The sequence below is a fragment of the Schistocerca cancellata genome, chromosome 11 (genome assembly GCF_023864275.1).
Source record: "Schistocerca cancellata isolate TAMUIC-IGC-003103 chromosome 11, iqSchCanc2.1, whole genome shotgun sequence".
NCBI classification, from domain to species: domain Eukaryota; kingdom Metazoa; phylum Arthropoda; class Insecta; order Orthoptera; family Acrididae; genus Schistocerca; species Schistocerca cancellata.
The window spans coordinates 112,806,949-112,820,246 of record NC_064636.1 but is presented as its reverse complement, the minus strand read 5'-3'; the positions used below and the strand labels follow the sequence as shown (position 1 = coordinate 112,820,246).

The following is a 13,298-nucleotide window of genomic DNA, read 5'->3' as shown; positions in this document are numbered from 1 at the left end:
CGGAGGTGAGGGTATCATCTGGAGTGCCCCAGGGAAGTGTGGTAGGTCCGCTGTTGTTTTCTATCTACATAACATGATGATGATGCTGTGGTGTACAGGAAGACGTCGTCGAAGAGTGACTGTAGGAGGATACAAGACGACTTGGACAGGATTTGTGATTGGTGTAAAGAATGGCACCTAACTCTAAATATAGATAAATGTAAATTAATGCAGATGAATAGGAAAAAGAATCCCGTAATGTTTGAATACTCCATTAGTAGTGTAGCGCTTGACACAGTCACGTCGATTAAATATTTGGGCGTAACAATGCAGAGCGATATGAAGTGGGACAAGCATGTAATGGCAGTTGTGGGGAAGGCGGATAGTCGTCTTCGGTTCATTGGTAGAATTTTGGGAAGATGTGGTTCAACTGCAAAGGAGACCGCTTATAAAACACTAATACGACCTATTCTCGAGTACTGCTCGAGCGTTTGGGATCCCTAACAGGTCGGATTGAGGGAGGACATAGAAGCAATTCAGAGGCGGGCTGCTAGATTTGTTACTGGTAGATTTGATGATCACGCGAGTGTTACGGAAATGCTTTAGGATCTCGGGTGGGAGTCTCTGGAGAAAAGGAGGCGTTCTTTTCGTGAATTGCAACTGAGGAAATTTACAGAACCATCATTTGATGCTGACTGCAGTACAATTTTACTGCCGCCAACTTATATTTCGCGGAAAGACCACAAAGATAAGATGAGACAGATTAGTGCTCGTCATTTTTCCCTCGTTCTGTTTGGGAGTGGAACAGGGAGAGAAGATGCTAGTTGTGGTACGAGGTATCCTCCGCCACGCACCGTATGGTGGATTGCGGAGTATGTATGTAGATGTAAATGTAGAAAATGTCGTCTGTAGGTGATGTACGTTACAATCGTCATTGAATTTCTCACTGCAGAGAAACAAACTGTGCGGAATATTCACAAACGCTTGCGCAAAGTCTATAGAGCATTTTCTGTCGACAGAAGTACAGTTAGTCGCTGGGCGCGGAGGGTGAGGTCATCAGAAGGCGGTTCGGCGGAGCTCCACGATTTGCAGCGGTCGTGGAGACCATCCACGTCTGTCACACCTGACATGTTGCAGCGGGCTCGTGATGTCATTAGCGAGAACAGCCATATTACGACTCGGCATTTGGCGCTGCATCTGTCAGTCAGGAAAGGAAGTGTGGATGCTACACTTCTGGAAATGGAAAAAAGAACACATTGACACCGGTGTGTCAGACCCATCATACTTGCTCCGGACACTGCGAGAGGGCTGTACAAGCAATGATCACACGCACGGCACAGCGGACACACCAGGAACCGGGGTGTTGGCCGTCGAATGGCGCTAGCTGCGCAGCATTTGTGCACCGCCGCCGTCAGTGTCAGCCAGTTTGCCGTGGCATACGGAGCTCCATCGCAGTCTTTAACACTGGTAGCATGCCGCGACAGCGTGGACGTGAACCGTATGTGCAGTTGACGGACTTTGAGCGAGGGCGTATAGTGGGCATGCGGGAGGCCGGGTGGACGTACCGCCGAATTGCTCAACACGTGGGGCGTGAGGTCTCCACAGTACATCGATGTTGTCGCCAGTGGTCGGCGGAAGGTGCACGTGCCCGTCGACCTGGGACCGGACCGCAGCGACGCACGGATGCACGCCAAGACCGTTGGATCCTACGCAGTGCCGTAGGGGACCGCACCGCCACTTCCCAGCAAATTAGGGACACTGTTGCTCCTGGGCTATCGGCGAGGACCATTCGCAACCGTCTCCATGAAGCTGGGCTACGGTCCCGCACACCGTTAGGCCGTCTTCCGCTCACGCCCCAACATCGTGCAGCCCGCCTCCAGTGGTGTCGCGACAGGCGTGAATTAAGGGACGAATGGAGACGTGTCGTCTTCAGCGATGAGAGTCGCTTCTGCCTTGGTGCCAATGATGCTCGTATGCGTGTTTGGCGCCGTGCAGGTGAGCGCCACAATCAGGACTGCATACGACCGAGGCACACAGGGCCAACACCCGGCATCATGGTGTGGGGAGCGATCTCCTACACTGGCCGTACACCACTGGTGATCGTCGAGGGGACACTGAATAGTGCACGGTACATCCAAACCGTCATCGAACCCATCGTTCTACCATTCCTAGACCGGCAAGGGAACTTGCTGTTCCAACAGGACAATGCACGTCCGCATGTATCCCGTGCCACCCAACGTGCTCTAGAAGGTGTAAGTCGACTACCCTGGCCAGCAAGATCTCCGGATCTGTCCCCCATTGAGCATGTTTGGGACTGGATGAAGCGTCGTCTCACGCGGTCTGCACGTCCAGCACGAACGCTGGTCCAACTGAGGCGCCAGGTGGAAATGGCATGGCAAGCCGTTCCACAGGACTACATCCAGCATCTCTACGATCGTCTCCATGGGAGAATAGCAGCCTGCATTGCTGCGAAAGGTGGATATACACTGTACTAGTGCCGACATTGTGCATGCTCTGTTGCCTGTGTCTATGTGCCTGTGGTTCTGTCAGTGTGATCATGTGATGTATCTGACCCCAGGAATGTGTCAATAAAGTTTCCCCTTCCTGGGACAATGAATTCACGGTGTTCTTATTTCAATTTCCAGGAGTGTACTATCCGCACTCTCGGATATTCAAAAGTGTGTGCGAGATGTGTCCCGCAGTGTGTAACGGTGGATGACAAATCGCACAGAAAAAAGTTTTTGTCTTGATTTCTTGCAACGTTTTCAAACTGGTGGGGAGCCCTTCTTGTTCAGGGCTGTGACAGGTGATTTAATATGGGCTCACTACTTTGAGCCCAAAATAAAACGACAGTCGGTGGAATGGCGCCATTCCCACTTCCCACAGATTCAAAGGACCAGTACAGAATGCCATTTGTGGAAGGCATTTTGAGGAGGTGATACACACAGTGAAGCATTGGCTCCGCACTCAGGACAAGGATTGGTAGTGATAGTGCGTACACGCCCTCGTTTTGCACTGGAGGAAGGCCGTAGAACGGGATGCAGATTACGTGGAAAAGTGGGGTGTGTAGATCAATCACCATTGCTTCGTGTGTGTAGTTCTCACTATGTTCAATAAAGGATTGTTGAAGAAACAAATGCGGTGCATGACTTTCTGAGCAACGCTCGTAGCATATTTTCTCTTCTACACCAGGTTACTGAGTTGCTTGTAGAACGATTTGTGTATACTGCACAGCAGTGTGTGTTGCTCTGAGTAGATCCTGCTCTGAGCAGATCTTGCTCTGAAGCAATGAAACTAATTTATGTTTTCCGTAAAGGAAGGGCGGACAACGGCCTTGCCACAGTTGATACACCGGTTCCCCTCAGATCATCGAAGTTAAGCGCTGTCGGGCGTGTCCGGTACTTGGATGGGTGACCATCCGGGCCGCCATGCGCTGTTGCCATTTTTCGGGGTGCACTCAGCCTCGTGATGCCAATTGAGGAGCTACTCGACCGAATAGTAGCGGCTCCGGTCAAAGAAAACCATCGTAACGACCGGAAGAGCGGTGTGCTGACCACACGCCCCTCCTATCCGCATCTTTAGTTGAGGATGACACGGCGGTCGGATGGTCCCGATGGGCCACTTGTGGCCTGAAGATGGATTGCTGTAAAGGAAGGGCGCTGGGACCAGCCATCATAAATTATACGAAGTGTGCAACGAGTTAGGAGAGGTTTTACAAAATTCTTTGCGTTTGTAAATGACTTCACACAACTTAATGGACAGAGAGGATGATGAATAGACCTACTTTGCAAATCTTCAAACGCTCGATGTATTACTGATATAGATGTGACATGCATCAAGGAATTAAGGACATATTGTTGCTTGAGCTGGGTAGAAAGCATCAAATATTCAGTTCTTTGGAAGAAGACCTAGGACACAAAGGGATAACATTCAAAAGCATAAAATAATGCTCCTTGGATCTGTATGTGTCGAACATACTGGTGAAGGATTGGAAAGATTCACAGTGTTTTAATATAAAGACATCTTTATGACAGATTTAAGCCAAGTATAGGTTTTGTTAACAAAGAAAAGGTGAACGAAAGTGAAATAGGCGTAAGTTGGGCAACGCAACTTGCGTTCAGTGAATGCGGAAGTAAAATTTTTCCTAAGAATCCTAAGAAATTTTGCTCCTACAGAAAATCAGTAAGTCTTTCGAAATCACTATTCAGTTCAAATTGGTTCAAATGGCTCTCAGTACTATGGGACTTAACTTCTGTGGTCATCAGTCCTCTAGAAATTAGAACTACTTAAACCTAACTAACCTAAGGACATAACACACATCCATGCCCGAGGCAGGATCCGAACTTGCGACCGTGGCGGTCGCGCTGTTCCAGACTGTAGCGCCTAGAACCGCTCGGCCACTACGACCGGCCACTATTCAGTAACTGAATTCAGTAGCAATGCCGGTACCGAGAGGGAACATGACACAGAGAAGCCTGAAATACTTAATTCGGTCTTCTGAAACTGGTCCACTGTGCAAGTACGTAATAGGTCCCCCCCCCCCCTCGCCCTCCTATTTTTGAGAGATCGTACGAATGCTATAATGGCAGATACTAAGATAAGTGGTCACTTAATAGAAAATGAACCAAAATTGTTCAACAGCGGAAAGAAGGAGTACAGCACGGATACTGGAATACTGGAATACACGGCATGGGTAACACGCTGGTGGGCTGAGAGATGTGACGTCACTGGGAACAAAAAAAAAACGGCTCTGAGCACTATGGGAATTAACATCTGTGTCCTAGACTTAGAACTACTTAAGCCTAACTAACCTAAGGGCATGACAGACATCCATGCCCGAGGCAGGATTCGAACCTGTGACCGTAGCAGCATCGCGGTTCCGGACTGAAGCGCCTAGAACCACTCGGCCACAGCGGCCAGCTCACCGGGAACCCTTCCCGCCACGCCCCACTGCATTGGAACTTACAGACACACACTGCACACATGTTTAGCTCATAAGCAGGTATGAATGTATTCGAGATTCTCTAGATTTTAGTGTATTATTGTTACTGTTTTTATTATTAAGCTGTATATTATTTAGAATATTTCTTTCTACGGGTGGTGAAATGTTAGTGTAAAGTCTCTGAACTACGTCTTTCGTAATTTTGTTAATTACTTTAAGTTTTGAAGACACTCTGGCATTAATCAATAAAACGTGATGAAAGTGCCTGCGTCTTCTTTTCAATAATATGACTTCACTAGGAAGAGGATATCTGAATTCCCTGCCTATTTTACAAACCTTTCTTTTTTGCGACATATGTAAAGTCGTGGCCTTTGCAATATCTTCACACGACCAGACAGATGGCCGAAATACTGAATTCGGTCTTCCGAAGTTGTTTCACCGCGGAAAATCGTAACACTGTCCCTCCTTTCAATCGTCGTACGAACGTCGAGATGGCAGATATTGAGGTAACCGACTGCGAAATTGAAAAGCAGCTACAATCGCTTAGTAGTGGAAAGGCTTCATGACCACATGAGATTCCTATAAGATTCTATAAAGATTATACGAAAGACTGTGCTCCCCTTCTAGCACTAGAAGGATGCTTGAGCAACGAAAGGTACATGTTGTTGTTGTTGTTGTGGTCTTCAGTCCTGAGACTGGTTTGATGCAGCTCTCCATGCTACTCTATGCTGTGCAAGCTTCTTCATCTTCCAGTACCTACTGCAACCTACATCCTTCTGAATCTGCTTAGTGTAGTCATCTCTTGGTCTCCCCCTACGATTTTTACCCTCCACGCTGCCCTCCAATACTAAATTGGTGATCCCTTGATGTCTCAGAACATATCCTACCAACCGATCCCTTCTTCTGGTCAAGTTGTGCCACAATCTTCTCTTCTCCCCAATCCTGTTCAATACTTCCTCATTAGTTATGTGATCTACCCATCTAATGTTCAGCATTCTTCTGTAGCATCTTATATCCTCCCTTCAAGACACCATCCATTCCGTTCAACTGCTCTTCCAAGTCCTTTGCTGTCTCTGACAGAATTACAATGTTATCGGCGAACCTCAACGTTTTTATTTCTTCTCCATGGATTTTAATATCTACTCCAAATTTTTGTTTTGTTTCCTTTACTGCTTGCTCAATATACAGATTGAATAACATCGGGGAGAGGCTACAACCCTGTCTTACTCCCTTCCCAACCACTGCTTTCCTTTCATGCCCCTCGACTCTTATAACTGCCACCTGTTTTCTGTACAAATTGTAAATAGCCTTTCGCTCCCTGTATTTTACCCCTGCCACCTTTAGAATTTGAAAGAGAGTATTCCAGTCAACATCGTCAAAAGCTTTCTTTAAGTCTACAAATGCTAGAAACGTAGGTTTGCCTGTCCTTAATCTTTCTTCTAAGATAAGTCGTAGGGTCAGTATTGCCTCACGTGTTCCAGTGTTTCTACGGAATCCAAACTGATCTTCCCCGAGGTCGGCATCTACTAGTTTTTCCATTCGTCTGTAAACAATTCGTGTTAGTATTTCGCAGCTGTGGCTTATTAAACTGATTGTTCGGTAATTTTCACATCTGTCTTTCTTTGGGATTGGAATCATTATATTATTCTTGAAGTCTGGGGGTATTTCGCCTGTTTCATACATCTTGCTCACCAGATGGTAGAGTTTTGTCAGGACTGGCTCTCCGAAGGTCGTCAGTAGTTCCAATGGAATGTTGTCTACTCCAGGGGCCTTGTTTCGACTCAGGTCTTTCAGTGCTCTGTCAGACTCTTCACGCAGTATCGTATCTCCCATTTCATCTTCATCTACATCCTCTTCGATTTCCATAATATTGTCCTCAAGTGCATCGCCCTTGTATAGACCCTCTATATACTCCTTCCACCTTTCTGCTTTCCCTTCTTTGCTTAGAACTGGGTTTCCATCTGAGCTCTTGATGTTCATGCAAGTGGTTCTCTCATCTCCAAAGGTCTCTTTAATACAGCAGAAGTAGGATGGTTAGCTTTGAGGGATGAAGTAGTGAAGGCAGCAGAGGATCAAGTAGGTAAAAAGACGAGGGCTAGTAGAAATCCTTGGGTAACAGAAGAAATATTGAATTTAATTGATGAAAGGAGAAAATATAAAAATGCAGTAAATGAAGCAGGCAAAAAGGAATACAAACGTCTCAAAAATGAGATCGACAGGAAGTGCTAAGCAGGAATGGCTAGAGGTACATAAAGACTACAAAAAAAAAAAAAAAGAACAGGTCATTCCCGTTTTTAAGAAAAGCCGTAAGACAGATCTGCACAATTATAGGTTATATAGTTGACGTCAATTTGTTGTAGAATTATGGAACATGTTTTATGGTCAAGAGGTATTACATTTTTGGAAAATGAACAAAATGGTTCAAATGGCTCTGAGCAGTATGGGACAACATCTGTGGTCATCAGTCCCCTAGGACTTAGAACTACTTAAACCTAACTAACCTAAGGACATCACGGACATCCATGCCCGAGGCAGGATTCGAACCTGCGACCGCACGACCACAGCGGTAGGTAGTAAATGAACATCTCCTCCATAAAACACAACATGATCCCACAAACAGAGATCCTGCGAAACTCAGCTTGGTCTGTTCCTCCGTGAGATCCACAACACAGTGGACAACGGCGCCCAGGTTGATGCCGTGTTCCTTGATTTCTGTAAGGCATTTGACACCGTCCCGCATTGCCGTTTAATGAAAAAAATACCAGCTTACGGAGTATCGGAACAGACCTGCGACTGGATTCAAGACATTCTTGCAGATAGAACTCAACACTTCGCTCTTAACGGAACTAAATCGACAGATGTGAAGTTAATATCCGGAGTACCCCAGGCATTTGCAGAACGACCTGCAGAGAAGTGATAAATGGTGAAGGCTCTGGCAGTTGACGCTGAACGAAATAAATGTAACATACTGCGCATACATAGGAAAAGAAATCCGCTACTGAACAGCTACACTATTGATGACAAACATCTGAAGATAGCGTGTGCCGTAAAATATCTAGGCGTAACTATCCAGAGTGATTTCCCTAAATCACTCCAGGCAAATGCTGGGATGGTTCCTCTAAAATGGCGCGGCCGACTTCCTTCCCCATCCTTCCTTAATCCGATGAGACCAATGACCATGCTGTCTGGTCTCCTTCCCCAAACAACCAACCAACCAACCATCCAGAGCGACAGTAAGTGGAATGACCATGTAAAACAGTTAGTGGGAAAGGCAGACACCAGACTCAGATTCATCAATAGTGTCTTAAGGAAATGTAACTCTTCCACGAAAGAAGTGGCTTATAAGGCGCTTGTTCGCCCGATTCTTGAGTATTGTTCATCTGTCTGGGATCCCTATCAGGTAGGACTGATAGAGGAGCTAGAGAAGATCCAACGAAGAGCGGCGCGTTTCGTCACGGGGTCATTTAGCTGGCGAGAGAGCCTTACGGAGATGCTAAACAAACTCCATTGGCAGACGTTACAAGAGAGGCGTCGTGCGTCACGAAGACATTTACTATTGAAATTTCGGGACAGCATTTTTCAGGGGGAATCAGAGAACATATTACTTCCCCCCCCCCCCTCCCATCCCCAACATACATCTCTCGTATTGCCTACGAGGAGAAAATTCGAGAAATTAGAGACACTGGAGGGACCAGATAGGGGTACCGAGTGTACCCTCCGCCACACACCATTAGGCGGCAAGCTATTGAGCTGGATGCAGGGAGGATCTGGAGTATGACGTGGGCTCCCAACCACGAAGGAACTCAGCATTTGTCACATCATCAAAAATTGAAAGAAGTGGTAAGTGATACCTAAACCCGCAAGACCGTAGCGAAATCACGAAAAGCTTCAGATGATCGACGACAACTTCATGGACCACCAGCTGAACGTGAACGTACATAAACGGAACATGTTGCGCATAAATAGTAAATGTTCCACTACTCTTCGATTACGCTATTGGCGATAAAACACTGGAAACAGCAACAACTTCAAAATACCCAGTAGTAACTGCTGTATCCCTCCCACACAGCAGCGCGGTGTAGCCATGCTGTCTGGGGCATCTTGCACGGTTCGGGCGGCTACCCCTGTCGGAGGTTCGAGTATTCCCTTGGGCATGGGTGTGTGTTTCGTCTTTAGCGTAAGTTAATTTAAGTTAGATTAAGTAGTATGTAAGCTTAGCGACCGATGACAGCAGTTTGGTCCCATACAACTTACCACAATTTTACTCCCACAAGACGGCATGCTGTAAACCTGCAACACACTTGCGTTCTGCGGGTATCTAAGTTTCAGGCGTTGTCAACCACACAAGCAGAAGCAGCTGCAAGCCAAACATCGGTCCGCGCTCCACATGTATGTTGGTTAGCCTTCTGGACAACGAGAACCACAACAACCACACGCTGGTTTGACGTTCACGAAGTCTCGGGCAAGCTCCAAAGGTAGTTACCACTGCCATCAGGGAGTCCTTCCACGACCATGATGCTGTGATTGTGGTCACTCAATTCCTACATCGTGTCACGTGTTCACTGGCAGCTCGCCCTGTATCTGTACTCAAAAAACTCTGTCCAGCCTTGGAAGGCCCAACGGTACCTACCGGCCGCCGTGTCATCCTCAGTCCACAGGCGCCACTGGATGCGGGTATGGATGGGCACAAGTCCACCGCTCGTGGTCTCGCGGTAGCGTTCTCGCTTCCCGAGCACGGGGTCCCGGGTTCGATTCCCGGCGGGGTCAGGGATTTTCACCTGCCTCGAGATGACTGGGTGTTTGTGTTGTCCCCATCATTTCATCATCATCCGGGAAAGTGGCGAAATTGGACTGAAGAAAGATTGGGTAAATGTACGGGCGCTGATAACCACGCAGTTGAGCGCCCCACAAACCAAACATCATCATCATCATCATGGATGGGCATGTGGTCAGCACACCGCTCTCCCGGCCTTATTTCAGTTTACGAGACGGGAGCCGCTACTTCTCAATCAAGTAACTCCTCATTTGGCCTCACAAGGGCTGAGTGCACCCCGCTTGCCAACAGCATTCAAAATGGTTCAAATGGCTCTGAGCACTATGGGACTCCTGAGGTCATCAGTCCCCTAGAACTTAGAACTACTTAAACCTAACTAACCTAAGGAAATCACACACATCCATGCCCGAGGCAGGATTCGAACCTGCGACCGTAGCAGTCGCGCGGTTCCAGACTGAAGCGCCTAGAACCGCTCGGCCGATCCGGCCGGCCAACAGCGTTCGGCTGACCGGATGGTCACCCATCCAAGTGCTAGCCCGACCCAACAGCGCTTAACTTCGGTGATCTGACGGGAATCGGTGTTACCACTGCTGCAACGCCGTTGGAGTCCAGTGTCTGTACACTGCGGCATTATATAGAATGGCGCCCAACCACGAATCGCTCTTCAGTCTCAGCTATTGAACCAGTTATTCCTTCAAACTCTCTGGGCCAGGTGAGCCTCGGTAAGGCACCATCGTCGGACAGTCACTGTACTATGTTTATCCCTTCCCTATGAAGTTTAAGACAGTACTTCTTTAGACTTTGGTCGTACGCCAGCCAACAATTCTAGACATGAACCTTTACGAGGTGCATTCAGGTTCTAAGGCCTCCGACTTTTTTTCTAATTCACCCGAAATCGATGAAACTGGCGTTACTTCTCGACATAATCGCCCTGCACACGTACACATTTTTCACAGCGCTGACGCCATGATTCCATGGCAGCGGCGAAGGCTTCTTTAGCAGTCTGTTTTGACCACTGGAAAATCGCTCAGGCAATAGCAGCACGGTTGGTGAATGTGCGGCCACGGAGAGTGTCTTTCATTGCTGGAAAACGCCAAAAGTCACTAGGAGCCAGGTCAGGTGAGTAGGGAGCATGAGGAATCACTTCAGAGTTGTTATCACGAAGAAACTGTTGCGTAACGTTAGCTCGATGTGCGGGTGCGTTGTCTCGGTGAAACAGCACACGCGCAGCCCTTCACGGACGTTTTTGTTGCAGTGCAGCAAGGAATTTGTTCGTCAAAACATTTTCGTAGGATGCACCTGTTACCGTAGTGCCCTTTGGAACGCAATGGGTAAGGATTACGCCCTCGCTGTCCCAGAACATGGACACCATCATTTTTTCAGCACTGGCGGTTACCCGAAATTTTTTTGGTGGCGCTGAATCTGTGTGCTTCCATTGAGCGGACTGGCGCTTTGTTTCTGGATTGAAAAATGGCATCCACGTCTCATCCATTGTCACAACCGACGAAAAGAAACTCCCATTCATGCTGTCGTTGCGCGTCAACATTGCTTGGCAACATGCCACACGAGCAGCGATCAGGTTCGTGCACCCACCTGGATGACATTTTTCGTATTTTCAGGTCGCCATGCAGGATTGTGTGCACAGAAATGCCAACTCTGGAGGCGATCTGTTCAACAGTCATTCGGCGATCCCCCAAAACAATTCTCTCCACTCTCTCGATCATGTCGTGAGACCGGCTTGTGCGAGCCCGAGGTTGTTTCCATTTGTTGTCACACGATGTTCTGCCTTCACTAAACTGTCGCACCCACGAACGTACTTTTGACACATCCATAACTCCATCACCACATGTTTCCTTCAACTGTTGATGAATTTCAATTGGTTTCACACGTCGCAAATTCAGATAACGAATGATTGCATGCTGTTCAATTAAGGAAAACGTCGCAATTTTAAGTATTTAAAACAGTGGTCATTCTCGCCGCTGTCGGTAAAATTCCATCTGCCGTACGGTGCTGCCATCTCTGGGACGTATTGACAATGAACGCGGCCTCATTTTAAAACAATGCCCATGTTTCTATCTCTTTCCAGTCCGGAGAAAAAGAATTGGACGCCTTAGAACTTGAATGCACCTCGTACTACCCACTTTGGCCTTCGCACACTGAACCATATTTGCTGTGCTTATATGTAAAAGGGGCTATCAAGACGTTTCCATTTGAAGGTTTTGGCACGTAGTGGGACTCCAATTCGGGTGTATAAGCACAGACATGTAGTTACAGCTTCAGTGTTGGATTCATATGTTTCCGACGTGTATGCGGAAACATGAACCGTGACTACATTGTTACCAAGTGCGTCCAGGCCCGCCCGGTTAGCCGAGCTGTCCAACGCACGGCTTTCCAGAGTGGGAAGGAGCGCTGGTCCCCGGCACGAATCCGCGCAGCGGACCTGTGCCGTGGTCCGGTGAGCCAGCCAGTCTATGGATGGTTTTTAGGCGGTTTTCCATCTGCCTCGGCGAATGGAGGCTGGTTTCCCTTATTCCGCCTCAGCGACACTAAGTTCTCCACGCACGCGTACACCACCATTACTCTACGACGCAAACATAGGAGTTACACTCGTCTGGTGTGAGACGTTCCCTGGGGGATGGGGGGTCCACCGGGGGCCGAACCGCACAATAACCCTGGGTTCGGTGTGGGGCGGCGGAGGGGTGAAGTGAACTGTGGTAGTCGTCGTGGGCATTGTGGACCACTGCGGCTGCGGCGGGGACGGAGCCTCTCCGTCGTTTCTAGGTCACTGGGTCACATACAATACAGGGCAAAGTGCTCTTATTTTTCTTTTCTTGGCTGCCTAAGGACATACACTGGTAGACATCCATCAGAGAATGTAGAATGTGTATAGGGCAGCACGTCTGTCGAATGCTACCATTGTGGAATGGTTGCGCCGAGAGGTGCTGTTGAATCACGGTAACAAATTTCCCCATGTCGCAAATGTCGTAACGAAGAAGTTACGACAACTCAAGTGGGAGACACTTGAGAGCCTGTCTTACAGTGCTGATCTGTCCCCACGCGCTTATCACGCCTTTGGTCCCTTAAAAAGGCCTTGCAGGATAGACGATTCCTTCCAGATGAGGATGTGCCGTAAGCACTTACGAACATCTTCACGTAGGAGGACCCGGTGTTTTACTAAATGGTCACCTTCAACCTACTACCTCAATGCTCACAGCGATTTTGCGTGAGTGCCATGCGGATTCTGGACTGTACGGCCCTCCTTTTGATTGTCCCTTATAACTCAGTCTTCCACGAAGGAGATATGTTACTCGACATTCAGATGAAACTATTCTGCATTGTCTACCTGGGCGGTGTTCTCGTTACAGCTCCGACACATCAGGGATGGTCCTTAGTGACACACGAGTAGAGTGGAATGACTTACATAAAACAAATGGTAGGTAAAGCAGATGCCAAGTTGACAGTATTAAGGAAAAGTGTGTCAAAAGTTGCTTTGTGCTCTCATTATAAAACACTGAATGAATATAGTGTGTGGGTAACTTGCACTCCGTTTCAAGCAAACTCTAGTCCCTCAAGCATCTCAATGCTTATGCAGTCATAATCCTG

The 13,298-nt window shown here is 47.8% G+C and overlaps 1 pseudogene; it reads left to right on the top strand.

Moving 5' to 3' along the window:
* The first annotated feature begins 3,303 nt into the window (after positions 1-3,303).
* On the top strand, positions 3,304-3,421 carry LOC126109049 (5S ribosomal RNA; annotated as a pseudogene).
* The last annotated feature ends 9,877 nt before the right edge of the window (positions 3,422-13,298 follow it).